The sequence below is a fragment of the Rhinolophus sinicus genome, chromosome 1 (genome assembly GCF_057876585.1).
Source record: "Rhinolophus sinicus isolate RSI-liver-muscle chromosome 1, RSI-T2T, whole genome shotgun sequence".
Taxonomy (NCBI): domain Eukaryota; kingdom Metazoa; phylum Chordata; class Mammalia; order Chiroptera; family Rhinolophidae; genus Rhinolophus; species Rhinolophus sinicus.
The window spans coordinates 45,206,451-45,221,615 of NC_142501.1; positions in this window are offsets into that span (position 1 = coordinate 45,206,451).

Below are 15,165 nucleotides of genomic sequence, written 5' to 3' on the forward strand. Positions count from 1 at the left end.
AGAGCAAAAAGACAGGGAGATTTCCAAAAGCTATAAAACGTAAATAAGGGAGTAGGAACCAGGGAGCTGAGGATCAACATAAAATGAATATGAAAAGGCTACGGAATGAATCTGAAAGAGAGAAAGAAAGCGACACGTCGTGGCAAGAACACTGGAAAAAAAATACTTGAATCTGTTTTTTGGTCCCGCCCCTTCCATTTAAATTTTTTTCTAATTTCATATGACGTCCCAGAACCTGTGAGACAAGTTGTAATTAGTGTATTTTTTGTAAATAAATAGGCAAGAAGTCCACTGTATTATAGAAACTAATTCTTTGCTATACCGCCATCCTTATGTTTACTTGTCCTTATAATAAAAATCTTCCAGCCCCATAACTGCTATTTTTAGCAATGGAGCTCTGATGCACTGGTATTTATTTACAAGGTGACTATTAAATAAATGAGAGCAATGTTTCACTTCTACCCCTATTCCCCCCTTGTGTCCTTTAGGTAGTTGTTACTCCATAAGCAAAAGTTAACCATTTGGGGAATCCAACTGCAGTTAGTGGAAATTGCTTCTCCAGGACTTTACTTCATTTTTCAAGAGTTCCTAGACTTTTGCAAGCTTTTGTTTTGTTTACGTTTACAGATAATGCATTGGCTACTTCCCATTTCCATTTTAAAAACCAAGAGTGTCAAAAAAAATTCTCTATATCTCTAATGGAGGACTTAAACTGCTAAAATGTCAAGCAAAATTCTGCATATTTAAAAAATGTAAAGGGCATTTTTTGTGCAAGGATGAATGTATTCTTGAATATGCAAAACCATATTTGCTTCCTTACCGCCCCTCCCCCAACACACAACTGTACATGCACATTTCTAGTCAGTTGTAAGCCTGGGAAAATATGCACTAAAGTAGAACAGAGATTGGCAAATTACAACCATCCAGTGGGCCAAATTTGGTCCACCATCTATTTTTATATGGCCCTTGAGCTTAGAATGGTTTTTACATTTTAAAGTGGTTGAAAATCCATCAAAAGAAGAATAAATAGTATTTTGTGACATATTAAAATTATGTAACATTTTTATTTCAGTGTCCTGTTTTATTGGAGCAGCCATACCCATTTATTTGTTTATTGCTATGGCTTTCAAGGCATAATGGCAGAGGTGGGTAGAAGAAACAGCATGAAATACTCACTATCTTGCCTTCTTCAGAAGTTTGCCGACCTGTGCTAAAATACAAAACCTGTCTCAATGTTGATCTTCATTATTCAGTTTACTGTGAATAAAGAACTATCCTCACTTTTATAAGTAACAATATTCCTAAACTTTTAAAACTCCTTCTTTCCCATGTACCTATATTAATTGTAAGAATCATCACAGATCTCTTTTCATTTGCTTGCATTCAATTCAGCAGACTTACTAACACATGCATGGCAAATTCATGCAAGTCTCTAGTAGCTGGCCACACTAGCAGCATAATTTTATCATTCTATTAAGACTTTCTAAATCTATATGTAGAGATAATATAATAATGTTCATTTCAAAATCTTTTATTCCTAATCTCATAATTTTCATGTGTCAAATGAGGCTGCCTCATATTTATAAAATTTAATTTTTTGTCACACCTCCTGACTGTGATAGGACAGGTGGAGAGCCAGGGTAAAATTACTGGGATTGATAGGGGGATGTTCAGCCAGGCAGAACTTGGTACGCAGAGGGATGCATGGGTCAGAAAGCAGCTGGCAGTCAAGGCAAGTGGCTTGTATCATGGGTGTAAGACAGCCACATGAGGGGAGGAGCAGGCAGTGAGAAATCTAGAAGCAAACAGCGTTAGAGATCCAAACAGATCTGCACTTAGTTGTAGGTAGGTCAGTCAGTTCACTAACTGATAATGAAGCTGGGTTACGGGAACAAGTTTTTAATGACTAGATGAAAGACTTGTTAGAATGAACAATTAGGTATGAGGAAAATAATCAAGATACAAATTTGGTTACCAGAATTGTGGTGCAAGGAAGGTTGAAGGCCAGTTACCAGAACTGGGGAAAAGTCAATGTGAGATTTGACTTGATGCTGAGCCACTTAAACACAGACCTAAATATGATCATTTAAATTTCACTCTCACTCTTCATCCCACCCTGCCCACGAGTCAGGGTTGGTCCTAGTGTCTGAGCTAAGCTAAAGCCTTCAGGGAAGACTAAGGAAGAATTTGAGATGATAGGAAACCAGACAGGTAATTCCAGTTGGAAATACATACCATTTAAGTAAGAAAGTAAGAATGTCAAGGTACTTCTTTCATTTTTTTCTACTGGCAGTATACAATTAAAGCAAAGAGAATGTTAATTTAGTTTGAATTTCAAACGAGGCGAGAGAAAGGAAGTGAAAAAAATCACTTACTACAGTAAACATAATTCAACCTAATTTCCACTCAGGCTTCTCAACTTTACATGTGTTTGTTTATACAGGGAAGTATTAACATTTTCTGAAGAGGGGAGAAATAATCTTAGAAAAAGATCTTGAAAATGAATAAAAATAAAAAATAAGCAATAATTATCAAATTACTCTGTTCTCACGTGTGAGGCTGTCAACATCAGTATCAAAGTGGACACTATCAATATCCATGTAAGAGCAGGATTCAATGAATTTTATATGTACTAGACAGTATATATTTACATATATTAGATGTTAAGCCATATTTAGGCCAGGAACAGAAACCTTATCTTAAAAGACCTTGTCTTGATCCTGTCTTGCTTTACCTTCTAAGGACTAGGGCAGGTCCGGAAAGCCACCTGGGGCCCAGGTGTGGGGCTGGTCATGCCCTAAAACCCTTTGTCAACGGAACCCCCCTGAAGCATTGAAGGGGGAACAGCCTCGTTCACCACCTCCTATAAAACTCCATACCCCTCTTTGCTTGAGGAGATTATGGTCTTTTCTAGCTTGACCTCTTGCAGTTCATACACACCAAATAAATTCTAATAGACCAATTTTGGTCTCCCGCGACTCATTCCTCTGGCCGTGCCTAACATTAGAAAAACTATATGCTTTATAAACTGTAAAACATGAGTAATTTTTATAATAAAGAGACCTAGAGATGCAAGAATATAAATAAAAATATATAATATAGATAATATATGTGTTGTGTCTTTAGATAGTAAATCACCAGAAAGTAAATATTTTCTAGTGATAAAGAGAAACTAAGGTTTAAGAATTTTGGATGATCAATATATGGTGATAGAAAGAGAACTGACGCTGGGTAGTGAACACACAATGTGATATATAGATGATGTAATACAGAATTGTATACCTGAAATCTATGTAACTTTACTAACAGTTGTCACCCCAATAAACTTTAATTTTTAAAATAAAAGAATTTTGAATGGATTTCCTCCTCAACAAATGCTAAGTAATATTTCATCTGTGCTGTATTCGCCTCTTGAAATGTTTCTTGACCCAAGAGATTACCTAATTGCCCTACTGGCCCTAAAATAGCACAGTATTTGACTCTTACAATTATGCTATCCTTATTCATGTGAGGCATAAACAACATTGAAAATGAGATCTGTCGACATTTCAGCTATCACAAATAACTACCTAATAACTAGCTCATAAGGAAATGTATTTTCTGCAAAGGAAAAAATCCAGTAAATATCTTGTCTAAAGATGTGTTTCATAATTTTTTCTTAGCCTCATTCACTACTTTCACTGCCTCCCTGTGGCTGGAAGGAAAGCTGTGACTCTATTTAGGGAGAAAGATGATTCTATCCAGCCCCCAGTTCTTGACACTTTTCAACAAATCGGGCAACTTCCCCTTTATGTCCCTTTACATACAATATAACAAAACAAAAACAAAAACAAAACTCCAGTCAATCCCTTTAGCAAATTATTTTTCCCTTCTAGTTAATTTAGTCAGTGTGTATCTGTTTTAAAACATTGAACAAATCTACATGCATTTTTCTGAGGTTTTTAATTTAAAACATTGACAGTAGGAAAGGCTAATATACTGGGCCACTGCTTCTGCCTTGACTGTATGATTAGTTACTGAAAAGCAACCAGCTACTCCACACCTGAGACTACTTCATTCTGAAATGTATTCACCTGGTCTAATTCAAACCAATGACAGATGTATTTTAGTAAATTTCTGTTATAAAAATAAGGACTTATATCATTAAACAAGATGTCTACCCTGGGACATAATCCTGTTTTAGATATTATTTCCCAATGACTTAAAACGTATTATATTTGAAATTATGAGATATTCCCCAGGTTCAAATCTAGAAAACAATCATGACAAGAATGGAAAAAAAGTGCTTTGTTCATTTTTTTGAGGCAAGAAGTTTCTGGTTTCTAACCAAAATATTACAAAAGCATTTGTAAGATAAATGTTTTGTGAGGCTATACAAACATAACACAGAAATGAACAATAAAATCCAATTTTTGCTTGGAGATTTTTTTCCGGTAAGGAGTTTCAAGTTTTTGGGCCTTCACAGCTAAATCAAGTTTTGATCACGCTCTCAGGGAAACTCACTTAATGTACAGAATAGTAAATTACTACAGAGCAATGTTTTTAATAAACCAACTGTTTACTGAATATTAAAACTGCATGTGAAAAATATTTAAAGGATTTGGAGAGGAATGATAAGTGGGAATGGAAATATCATCTTTAGAATTAGGGGATCTATAACTTTGTCTTTGCCTTCTTTTTCTTCTCCAAGTGTGGCGGCTGACCTGAAAAAGAAGGCTGAGACCAGTAAAGAACTAAATAAAATTATGGTGGGGTGGTTTGAAACACTAACCCTGTGGCCACAGTCTGACATTGCATGTACTTACGCTTGCCTTGCCTGAGCGGTTAAAACTGTCGTGTTGCTTCTCCTTTAGGCAGGCTTACTGCTTTCCCATAGCGTCCCCTTCGGCCCCATCAGGACAAGGCCTCTGCAGAAACCGCAGAGGCTGTCGGGAGGCCCGGGAGGGCACTACCCGGGCCGCACAGGCTGTCGGGAGGCCCGGGAGGGCACTACCCCGGCCGCACAGGCTGTCGGGAGGCCCGGGAGGGCACTACCCCGGCCGCACAGGCTGTCGGGAGGCCCGGGAGGGCACTACCCCCGGCCGCACAGGCTGTCGGGAGGCCCGGGAGGGCACTACCCCGGCCGCACAGGCTGTCGGGAGGCTGGCCCATAGGCCTGGAAGCCTGGAAGGAGTAGGCTGAGGCTTAAGAACCTGTGGCTCAGCACAGAACTGAGACATCCACACTCTAGCAGTCGGGACTTCAGTGTCCCCTAGCTCAGAAATTTTGGAGAGATGAATTGGGTCGGGGGGTCCCGGTGAGTTTGCTGTTGGAGTTTGCGACTGCCGCCCTCTAGTCTCTGGACATTCATTCCCGTAAATGGTGTCTCTTACCTTAGGCCCTGAGGACGACATAGCCTTGGCTGGAGAGAACTTACTAGGAGTGGGTCTTGTAAACTTTCAACCCTGGAAACCCTTGCACGGTGTCTCTAGTCATAAACCAAAAAGCAACGCAGCTTCTCCCCACTGTCTTTCCACAGGCTTCAGGTGTGGGGCCTCCTGTGGGCGAGGTTCTCTGCTGCCCCTCGCTTGTCCGGCCCCACGTCCTCCTCTAATGACGCCTCTGAGCACCTGAGCCCTCTTTGGCTTTCAGCCGGTTCCAGCTCCTAATTCGGGAGGGGTTTCTTCTGGGTCAATACATAGTTTTTGCATGAGTTCGCAAAGTATTATGGAAGAGGCCATTCCTTGCTGCCCTTAAATTCATCGATGGGGGGCAGTATCAACCATAAATCTAATTTAGTTTAAAGGGAGATAGGGGAATAGTTTTTACTTTAATAACTTGCAAGAGAATTTACAATTTATTTTGTATTTAGGATTAATCCCATAAAACGTGATAGGTTGACAATTCAGTTTTATACAACCTATGCGTTGCTGTTGACCTTAAAATCCAATAGGATGGAAATCATGTGGGTCTGCAATTTCATTTGATCAAATTCCTTGATGAAAGGAATTGTTTTTATTGAAACACTGAGCGATTAAATACATTTTTTTTTGTCACAAGTAGCTTTTGTGTCCACCAAGTATTGTAACTGTACGATAATTTTAGTAGGAGCATTTATTCTGTTGAAGAATATGGTAGCACTGTATTTTAGAAATTTATCTGAATTATTCTTGGCTAGTGTTCTAGCATCATGCTTCCACCTTGGAGAAAAGTGAAAATTCACAGGCTTCACAAAATTTCATTCATATATGATAATTTGATGTTTTTGAATTTGACATTCTTTAAAACGTGAATATTAAGTGAGATATGAAATCATTTTACAAATACTTAAGCACTATTAAAATGTGCTATTATTATTCTGTCATATATCTCAAACTTTTGGCTCTTCAGGGAGTAATATTTTAGTTGCTAGTGGGAGGATGCAAAAACAATATACTGCAGGAAATGTGTAGTCCAGGATTGTAGTTCTCAAAATGAGGTAGTGCCGCACCTGGAGGTCTTAGGCACCAGGATGCTTAAGAAACCACAGAAGAAATATGACACATCTCCCTGGAGCATCAGTTTTACTAGGGAACAGAGGAAGAAAGTTTTTTTAAATTTGAGCAAACATGGATACATTACAGAGTAAAATGCAAAACTTGTGTGAAATTATAAGATAAATATTCAATTTTAAATAAATTCTAGGTGGGGCATGGACTCCTTAGGGTCAAACCCCAGACTGGTAATGAAAAAAATTAGTATCTCCAGTTTCTACTATCACAGTAGATAGGGATGGGCAAGATTAGTTGATCATTTTACACTTGAAAGGCAGTAGACAGTAGGTGGGTCAGCATTAGGACAGGAAAACGCTTATATAAGGGGCTTTGTACATTTTTGTCAAGGGAATGACTGAAGCAGGCTGTAGCAAGTTTATATTTTGGTCATGACAAGCTGATTGTATACACTAAATTGAAACTATTCTTGTATATTATAGAAACCTGATATACATTAAGTTTAATTGCAGAATCATTTGATAGGAGGTTCTTTACAATTGCAAAGTCTACAACTTTTCTTGGCATAAAACAAACTTGGCCCTTGACTTTTTCCTGCCCTTCATTCTACGGGGCTCTACCAGTCATACATTAAAATGTCTTTTTTTATGTGTGAGGGTAAAAGGCTACTGGCTAGGGAAGAAGTAAGCTTCCTTTATTTTACTTTTTAAATTACTTGGTTTGGCTTTAGTGTTATGGTTTGTGGACATCTTTGCAAGATATCATACCATTTCATTTCAAACAAAGTTTAATTTAGGGTAAAGAGATTTGGTCTAAGCTGAAACGAATTTACATATCTATTATAGCTGTTTGTAATCTACTGCCCCTGAAACTTGGTAACCAGTGATAATGTCAGGTTTTTCAATGTAATGGTCTGTTCTTTCTTTTTTTCTAAAATTCTTATTTTGGATTTTAAAATGACCCCTTTTAAGTCCTTTCTTGACAAAATTAAAATGTCACTCGTTTTTCAGTCTTACCAAGTAAAACAATTTTTTTTAATTGTCTGGGAATTATTGACCTAGAACTCTACTCTTTAAATTTTTGTTTTGTACTTTTTACAAATCACCACTGAGACCTGGTATTTTCCTAGCTAGATTGAGGTGTAAATTTGAGAGAGGACAGGTATAAGCACTGATTTTTTAATTTGGAAAAGATTCTCTTTTATTTTCCTTGTTTATTGATCAATGACTTATTTCACCTAATTCATAGCCACCTCACACAGGAAGCTGGTAGGAAGAGAGGAGAGGAAGGAGAATATAAAGATGTAACCAGTCTTTGGGCCACAATATGCTCTTCAGAATGAGATTGTAGGTCTATAAATACAGCACTATATAGGCAGTTTAGGAAGAAGGTTTTTTTTTTTTTTGTAGGGGAAGTTTATTTTTATAACTTAGATTGAAGAATGCAACCAGTGTCATAAAGACACAGATAAAATCCTGTTTAAATTTAGGTGAAGGAGAAGTTTGCATTTATAAATGTAGACCTAGAAAGTTTGCCTGTGCAAAATATTTGAGTGCTATGTACCAATCACTGTGCTATGTGGGTATAAAAAGTAACTGAAATTTAGTTTCTTTCTAAGAGATTTAGACTTTATTGGTGGTGGTGGGAAAATATGCCTTGTCTTTAAGTTTGAAAATTTTTATGATCAGGAGCCAAAATATGTGATTTAGAAAATACATATTTTGAACAAAAGTAAAACATAGGATAGTTTTTGCTAAGGATTTGGCAAATCAGAAACAAGGATAAATGAAAATTCAAACGGAGAAAAGCAAAGAAGAAAATAAACATTACATAAGTAGTTGGTGATAAGATTATATTTAAATATTTTTAAATGTGTGTATGTGTCTGCTTGATGGTGAGGTTGAAAGCCAGACTGAGAAGCTGAAATTTGGTTTGTTAGTTATTGAGGAGTCATTCATATTCTGAAGTAACCAATGAAAGTGGTATTTTATGACTGTCGGTGGTGTTAGTGGTATGTAGGTTGGAATATAGCAGGGAAAGACTCCAGGATAGAGACACCAGTTAACATTCTGCTAGGGGAAAAAAAAAATGTTGTTTTTCCATTTTCTGGTATGAGTTTGTACTCTCCAAATCAAATTAACACCAGTCCTAACTCACTTTGTAGGTATCATGGGCTATGTGAGTTGGGGTTAATTATTAAGCTTCTCTATACAAGGGCAGTTCCAAGTTGTGAGGAGCCTTCTTTATGGAAAAAGAATACAAAATTGTGGCTACAAAATTAGGTGTAGGACTTGAACGGGGCATAATTAAGTGTAGGGCCTGAAGCTTAAATTCTCTGTCCAGTAAATTAAGCCCCTATCCCTATGAATCTCTTTCATCTGTTAAGTGAGGATAATAATTAAATGTACAGTGAACATCATCCTAGTTTGCCTGGGATAGTCATGGTTTATGCCTAGTTTATCATTTGTCTTGGAATTTTTGTTTTTTTAACTAAATAGTAACTACCATTAATAGTTCCATATAAATGAGCCCAGATAGATTCAATGAACATCCATTTTTGTGTAACCTCTGCCGTGGTCTGAATTAGTACATGAGCCATGTGCTCAGTGAAGACAGTTCTCATTTTAATATGTGGTTAAATCTGAAGACATCCAATGATAACTGAGGCCTGACACTTTCCAGATGGAAAGAAACTAATAGTTTCTTTTAAAGACAGCATAAAGGGCACTTGCTGATAAAATGAAGTGTGCTGGGACATGAGCAGTTTGGGTCAACTAACTCACTGGGTGGAGTAGGAAAAGTATTTAGTGCTGTTGCCCCTGCTAGCCACTTCTTGTACCAGGACGTTGTACCATTACGTACTAAAATTGCAGACGTTTATGTAGCTGCCATGCCCAGAGGTGAGGTCAGTAGGAAACGTGGGAAATTTTAGATTAGGTGTAAGTGAAATATTTGCAAGGAATGGAGGCTAATCAGTCCCATAAGAGAATATTCGTAACTGTGTTTCCCTGGAAATAAGACCTACCCCAAAAATAAGCCCCAGTTAAGATTGTCAGCCAGACGGACGCATTTAGTACGTTATGGCGATGTCCTAGAAGAAGGTGACATGACTGTATTTGAATAACTGTAGATTGTTGTACATGAAAAAAATAAGACATCCCGAGAAAATATGCCCTAATGTGTCTTTTGGAGCAAAAATTAATATAAGATCCAGTCTTATTTTCAGAGAAACACGGTACATAGAGTAGTAGGAATGTTTTTTGCTACAATGGTTTTGTCAACAGCTGTTTTCTTTTTTAAATTGTTTGGTAATGCATTTGTAATCTTTTTGGCAGCAGGGAGGTCAAATAAAGGAAAATTAATGCTTAATGATAAATTAAGTACTGATATTTTGTTTTTCAATGATTGATGATGAACCTGTAACTTGTACACAAAATGTTTGCCAACACTTAGCATCTCTCATCATTATATCATTGACCACATGACAACCTGAAACAAATCTACTGAAAAAACATGAGGATTTACTTTCAGATTTAGTAGTTATTTTAAGGAGGTTATAGCTGCAGACAATAATTTGACACATGTAACAGCACAACATTGAAGATAAAATTATATCTGCATGACAATATAAATACAGATTCGGTGAATCATAGCATCCTGGATGAAACAGGGTTCTTACTAAATTATGTAATTTATGTAGGCAAGATATACTTGGAATTCATTGTGGTTTCTGTATATTTTATAGTTGCATCCAGAGAAGCTTGATATTTTACCAAACAGAAGCTGCAGTTGCCAAAATTTCAAACAATTTTACATATGCTTAGTTAATGTAACTGACTTACAATGTTTTTGAGACAATACTAAGGTCAAATACAAAAATAATACTTGGGCATGTCATTATAAGCTTTCTCTCTTTGCTGCCTTTCATTAATTAGATTTCACAAACATTTGAGGCTTTGACAAATTACCTTATAAACCAGTCTAAGTATCCTACATTGTTTTTGAACATTTTTGTAAGCAGCTTCTCTAAATTTTTATGACATTTTGTTTAAAACCAGTTGGAAATTTTTATTCAAAGTATCCCATAAATGGAGCAAAAAACCTTCAGCTTTTGAAGCTTGTAGTGAGTTACAGTTATTGTACAAAAAGTTAAGATTTAATTGTTAATAGCCTGAAAATATATCTATGAATATATTCGGGTTTCAAGCTTCCACTTGTGGGACTCAGAAGTTTGCTGCTCATGTTTATCATTACAGCCTGTAACTATGAACAATGCTTTTTGTGTGAAAATACTATAAGAATTCAGTCTTTCAGAATTATTTTAATTAGGCTCTGTATTCTGAATATTAGGTGGATTTCTGCCTTATAGATTACAGTGTGTTTTTTTCCTCAATACCTTACGTTTTGTAATTCATACATCTTTAGAAACTTTTTTTCTTGTATTAGAGGAATTTATTTAAAAGCCATAACATTCTAACATATATCATTACTATTCCTAACACATCAGATAGACCTGCTTTAGTTTTGTGGAAAGCCAATGTAAGTACGTTTTCTAGGCTAGTTACTGTCCTGAATCTTAATTAAGTCTGCTAGCTAACAATGTTAGATTATGATGTTTTTAGGTTAATTTCAGTCTGACACAAGCCATATGATATTGTTTTTCATTTGTTAGTTATTGCTCTATTAATTTTGTTTAAATATTTTTCTTTTAATCACAATTTAAGATATCATTACAAGATCTTAACAATCTGGAAACAGTTTCTTTTTGCATGGCACCATGCCACTAAAAAAATTAAGCAGCAAACAAAACAGCATTTCTTCAGCATTTTTCTTTAAATCTTTCTTTACTAAGAAGAATAGCAAGAGGCAGAGTGCCCTGATACTTTTCTGTAGTCGGCCTGGCTTTATTTCTTTTTGTCTTTCTGTTCCTTTCTCCCTCCTCTTCTCTCCTCCCTTTCCTTTCCTCCCTTAACCTCTTTATACTCATTATTTTACTTTATTCTTTCTTAACAAAGAATAATGTAACACATATTTACATTCCTACTTCCCCAAATTGACAACTTGTGGAATGTTCTATGGAAAGGTTATGACGTTCTGATTTTCTTTTTAGTATGTAGCTATAATGGCAACTAATATTTGTCATTCAAACTTTTATTGAAAGAGATAGTTGCAATATATTTCTTTAAAAATCCATTTTCCAGAATAACATAGTGATTACTATGGAAAGGATCAGCCTCATTTCCACTTCCCCACTCCCCCAATTCTCTGGTAATACAAATTTCAAGAAAAAAATTAGAAAAACTCTTAGTTATTTTTTATAAAGCAAATATAAATTTCATGAAGAAACTGGTATTTGAATGTGGTTTTAATGTTATTGAAATTTTTGAATAAAAAATATGGTGGGGGAGGTAATCATACATGGAGAAGAAAAGTATATTTTAATTTGATTAAAGTGTTGGGATACACTAAGTGGAAGAATGGATAAGAAGGTTGAAGTCTTAAGTTGGGGACAGGCTATGGAAGTTATTCTTTGCTGTCTCTCTTCTATCTCTGGCAACCTTACGATGTGAATGTTGGTATGCTTGATGTCCCAGAGGCCCCTTAAACTTCCTCATTATTTTGGGAACCTTTTCTTTTTTTGCTGTTCTGATTGGGTGTTTTCTCCTACCTCGTCTTCTAAATTGCTCATTTGATCCTCTGCTTCATCTATCTGCTATGGATTCCAATGTATTCTTCATTTCAGTTATTATATTCTTCATTTCTGACTTACTTATGTTTTCTCTCTCCATTTTTATGTTTCCTGTCTCTTTATTGAAGTTCTCACTAACCATATTCACAACCAGTGTTTTGAACTCTGCGTTTCTTAGATTGCTTGTCTACATTTTGTTTGGTTCTTTTTCTGGAGCCTTGTTCTGTTCTTTCATATGGGACATGTTTCATTGTCTCCCCATTTTGGCTGCCTCCCTGTTTGTTGCCATGTATTAGGTAGGGCTGCTATGTCTCCCGGTCTTAGCAGAGTGGCTTTCTGTAGTAGGAGTCTTGTGGTGCCTAGTGGCCCAGTCTCCCTGGTTACCTGAGCTGGATGCTCCAGGTGTGTCCCTTGTGTTGACTGTGTGTGCCTTCCTGTTGTAGTTGAGCCTTGGTTGCTGTTGGCATATCAGTGGGAAGACGGACTGATCCTCTTGTTGATTGGTTGTAAGGACTGGCTCTAACTACAGTGGAGGAGCTACTGTGCAGTAGCTACAGAGTAGGATTCACATTAGCAGAGCTCTGGTGCCTGCCCATTCTGCCCTTTGGGTGTGTCGTTCATGGAGGCAGCTGGGTGGTGCTTTGTCTTGGTCTGCCCTCCTGGGAGGGGCTCCGCCACAGGTCAAATTCAGCCACAGCCTGTGCCCTGTCTGGAGCCACCTGACATGAGCCACAAAGCAATCTGCAGATGTCTGCCATCTGTACTGGGTTTGGGGATGCCTCAAAAAGCCAAGCCTTGAACCAAGGCTAGGCTGCTGCTAGTGCTTGTCTTGGGGCTTCTCAGCCAGAGGTACACGACACACCAAAGCCAGATGCTGCTTGTTTTGGTTTTGTGGACCTTTGAGAGATTTTTGGGAAAGGCCACAGTGTGAGCCAAGACACGCCATTTGTATGGAAAAGCCGCTGAAAGCAGCTTGGGTGGGCCCACAAGTTGGGTGGGGCACGGTTTCAGGGCATCACCAGTTTGGGGTGGACAAATGGTGTTTTCAGGGTTGATGGAAACTCACATATAGTAGCTGCCTGTGTCTCCTTGCCTGGAATGGAGAGCTCAACAAGGAAACAATGGATTCTTCCAGCACTTCTGTCTGGGAGAAAGCTGCCCTTCCAGCCCTCGCCCTGAAGTCAGACAGCTCAGTTCCTCCCTATATGTTCCTGGCGCCTTTCGAGCTGCTGCCTTAGCCTTGGAGTTCAAAGCGAGTGAGTCTGTCAATGAGTAAGTCCATGCAGTGTCCCTTTAAGAGGGACATCTGGTACTGTAGCTCCCTTCTGTCTCACCCAGGCACAGCTTCCATTGGTTTTCACAGCCAGAAGTTATGGGGATTTCTCTCCCTGGCACTGGAACCCTGGGCTGGGGAGCCTGGTGGGCTGGTGCCCCTCAGTTCTCCGGGGCAGGGGGACCTCTGCAACTGACATAACTCTCCCAATTTCTGATGGTCACACACGGGTATGGGGCCAGCCCATTCTGCATCTCTGCTTCTCCTACCAGCCTTGACGTAGCTTTATCTGTATGTCCTTAGTTGTAGGACTTCAGTTCAGCTAGACTTCAGGCAATTCTCAATGATGGTTGTTCTGTATTTTACTTGTAATTTTGATGTGGTCGTGAGAGAGTTTGCAAGCACAGTGTTGACTTACTCTGCCATCTTGACCGGAAATCCTCTAAAGTAATTATTGATAGGTATGGACTTACTATTGCTGTTTTGTTAGTTGGTTTTTGGTTGTTTTGTAATTCCTCTGTTCTTTTGCTGTCTGTCTTTGTAATTTCATGATTTTCTGTAATGTTATGCTTTGGTTCCTTTCCCTTTATCGTCTGTACATGTATCATGGTTTTACTTTGTGGTTAACATGAGGCTTATATACACATTTATAACAGACTATTTGAAGCTAATAATAACTAACTTCAACGTATGTCAAAGCTCTCTTTCTCCCACATTTTATATTTTGATGTCACAATTTGCATCTTTTTCACTCTGTATCCATTATCAAAGTATTGTATTTATAGTTATTTTTAATCTTGTCTTTTAACCTTCACAACAGAATTATAAGTGATTTATCCACCACCATTATATTAGAGTATTCTGAATTTAACTATATATTTACCTTTACCAGTGACTTTTATACTTTCATATGTTTTTTTTTGTTATGAATTAGCATCCTTTTATTTCCATTTGAAGAACTTCTTTAACATTTCTGGTTAGGCTGGTGTCGTGATGACAAACTCCTTCATCTTTTATTTGACTGGAAAACTCTCTCTCTTTCAATTATGAAAGACGGTTTTGCCGGGTAGAGAATTCTTGGTTTGCAGGGTTTTTTTCTTTCAGCACTTTGAATGTTACACCACTCTCTTCTGGCCTGCTAAGTTTCTGCTGAAAGATCTGCTTATACTCTTATGGGAATTCTTTTGTATGTAATAAGTTGCTGTTCTCTTGCAACTTTTAAGATTCTCTCTTTGTTTTTAACTTTGCCAATTTAATTATGATGTGTCTTGGTGTTTGTCTCTTTGGATTCCACTTATTTGGTCCTTTATGGGCTTGAACCTGGATGTCTGTTACTTTTCTCAGGTTAGGGAAATTTCAACCATTATTGCTTTGAATAAACTTTCTGCCCCTTTTTCTTTTCTCCTTTTGGGGCCCCTACAATATGTATATTGGTCTGTTTGATGTTTCTCTTAAGTTCTTTAAGCTATCTTTATTATTTTTCATTTTTCTTTCTTTTTGCTCTTCTGATTGGATGGATTCCACTGCCCTGTCCTTGAGTTCACTGATCTTTTCTTTTACTTTATCTTGTCTGCTTTTGAACTTCTTTATTGGGTTTTTCTGTACAGTTGTTTTATTTTTCATCTCTGTGACTTCTCTTTGGTACTTTTGAAAATATTTTTTGTATCTTTGTTGAAATTTTTATTTTGTTTATGCATTTCTATGGTGAGCTTAGTGAGCATCTTTATGACCGT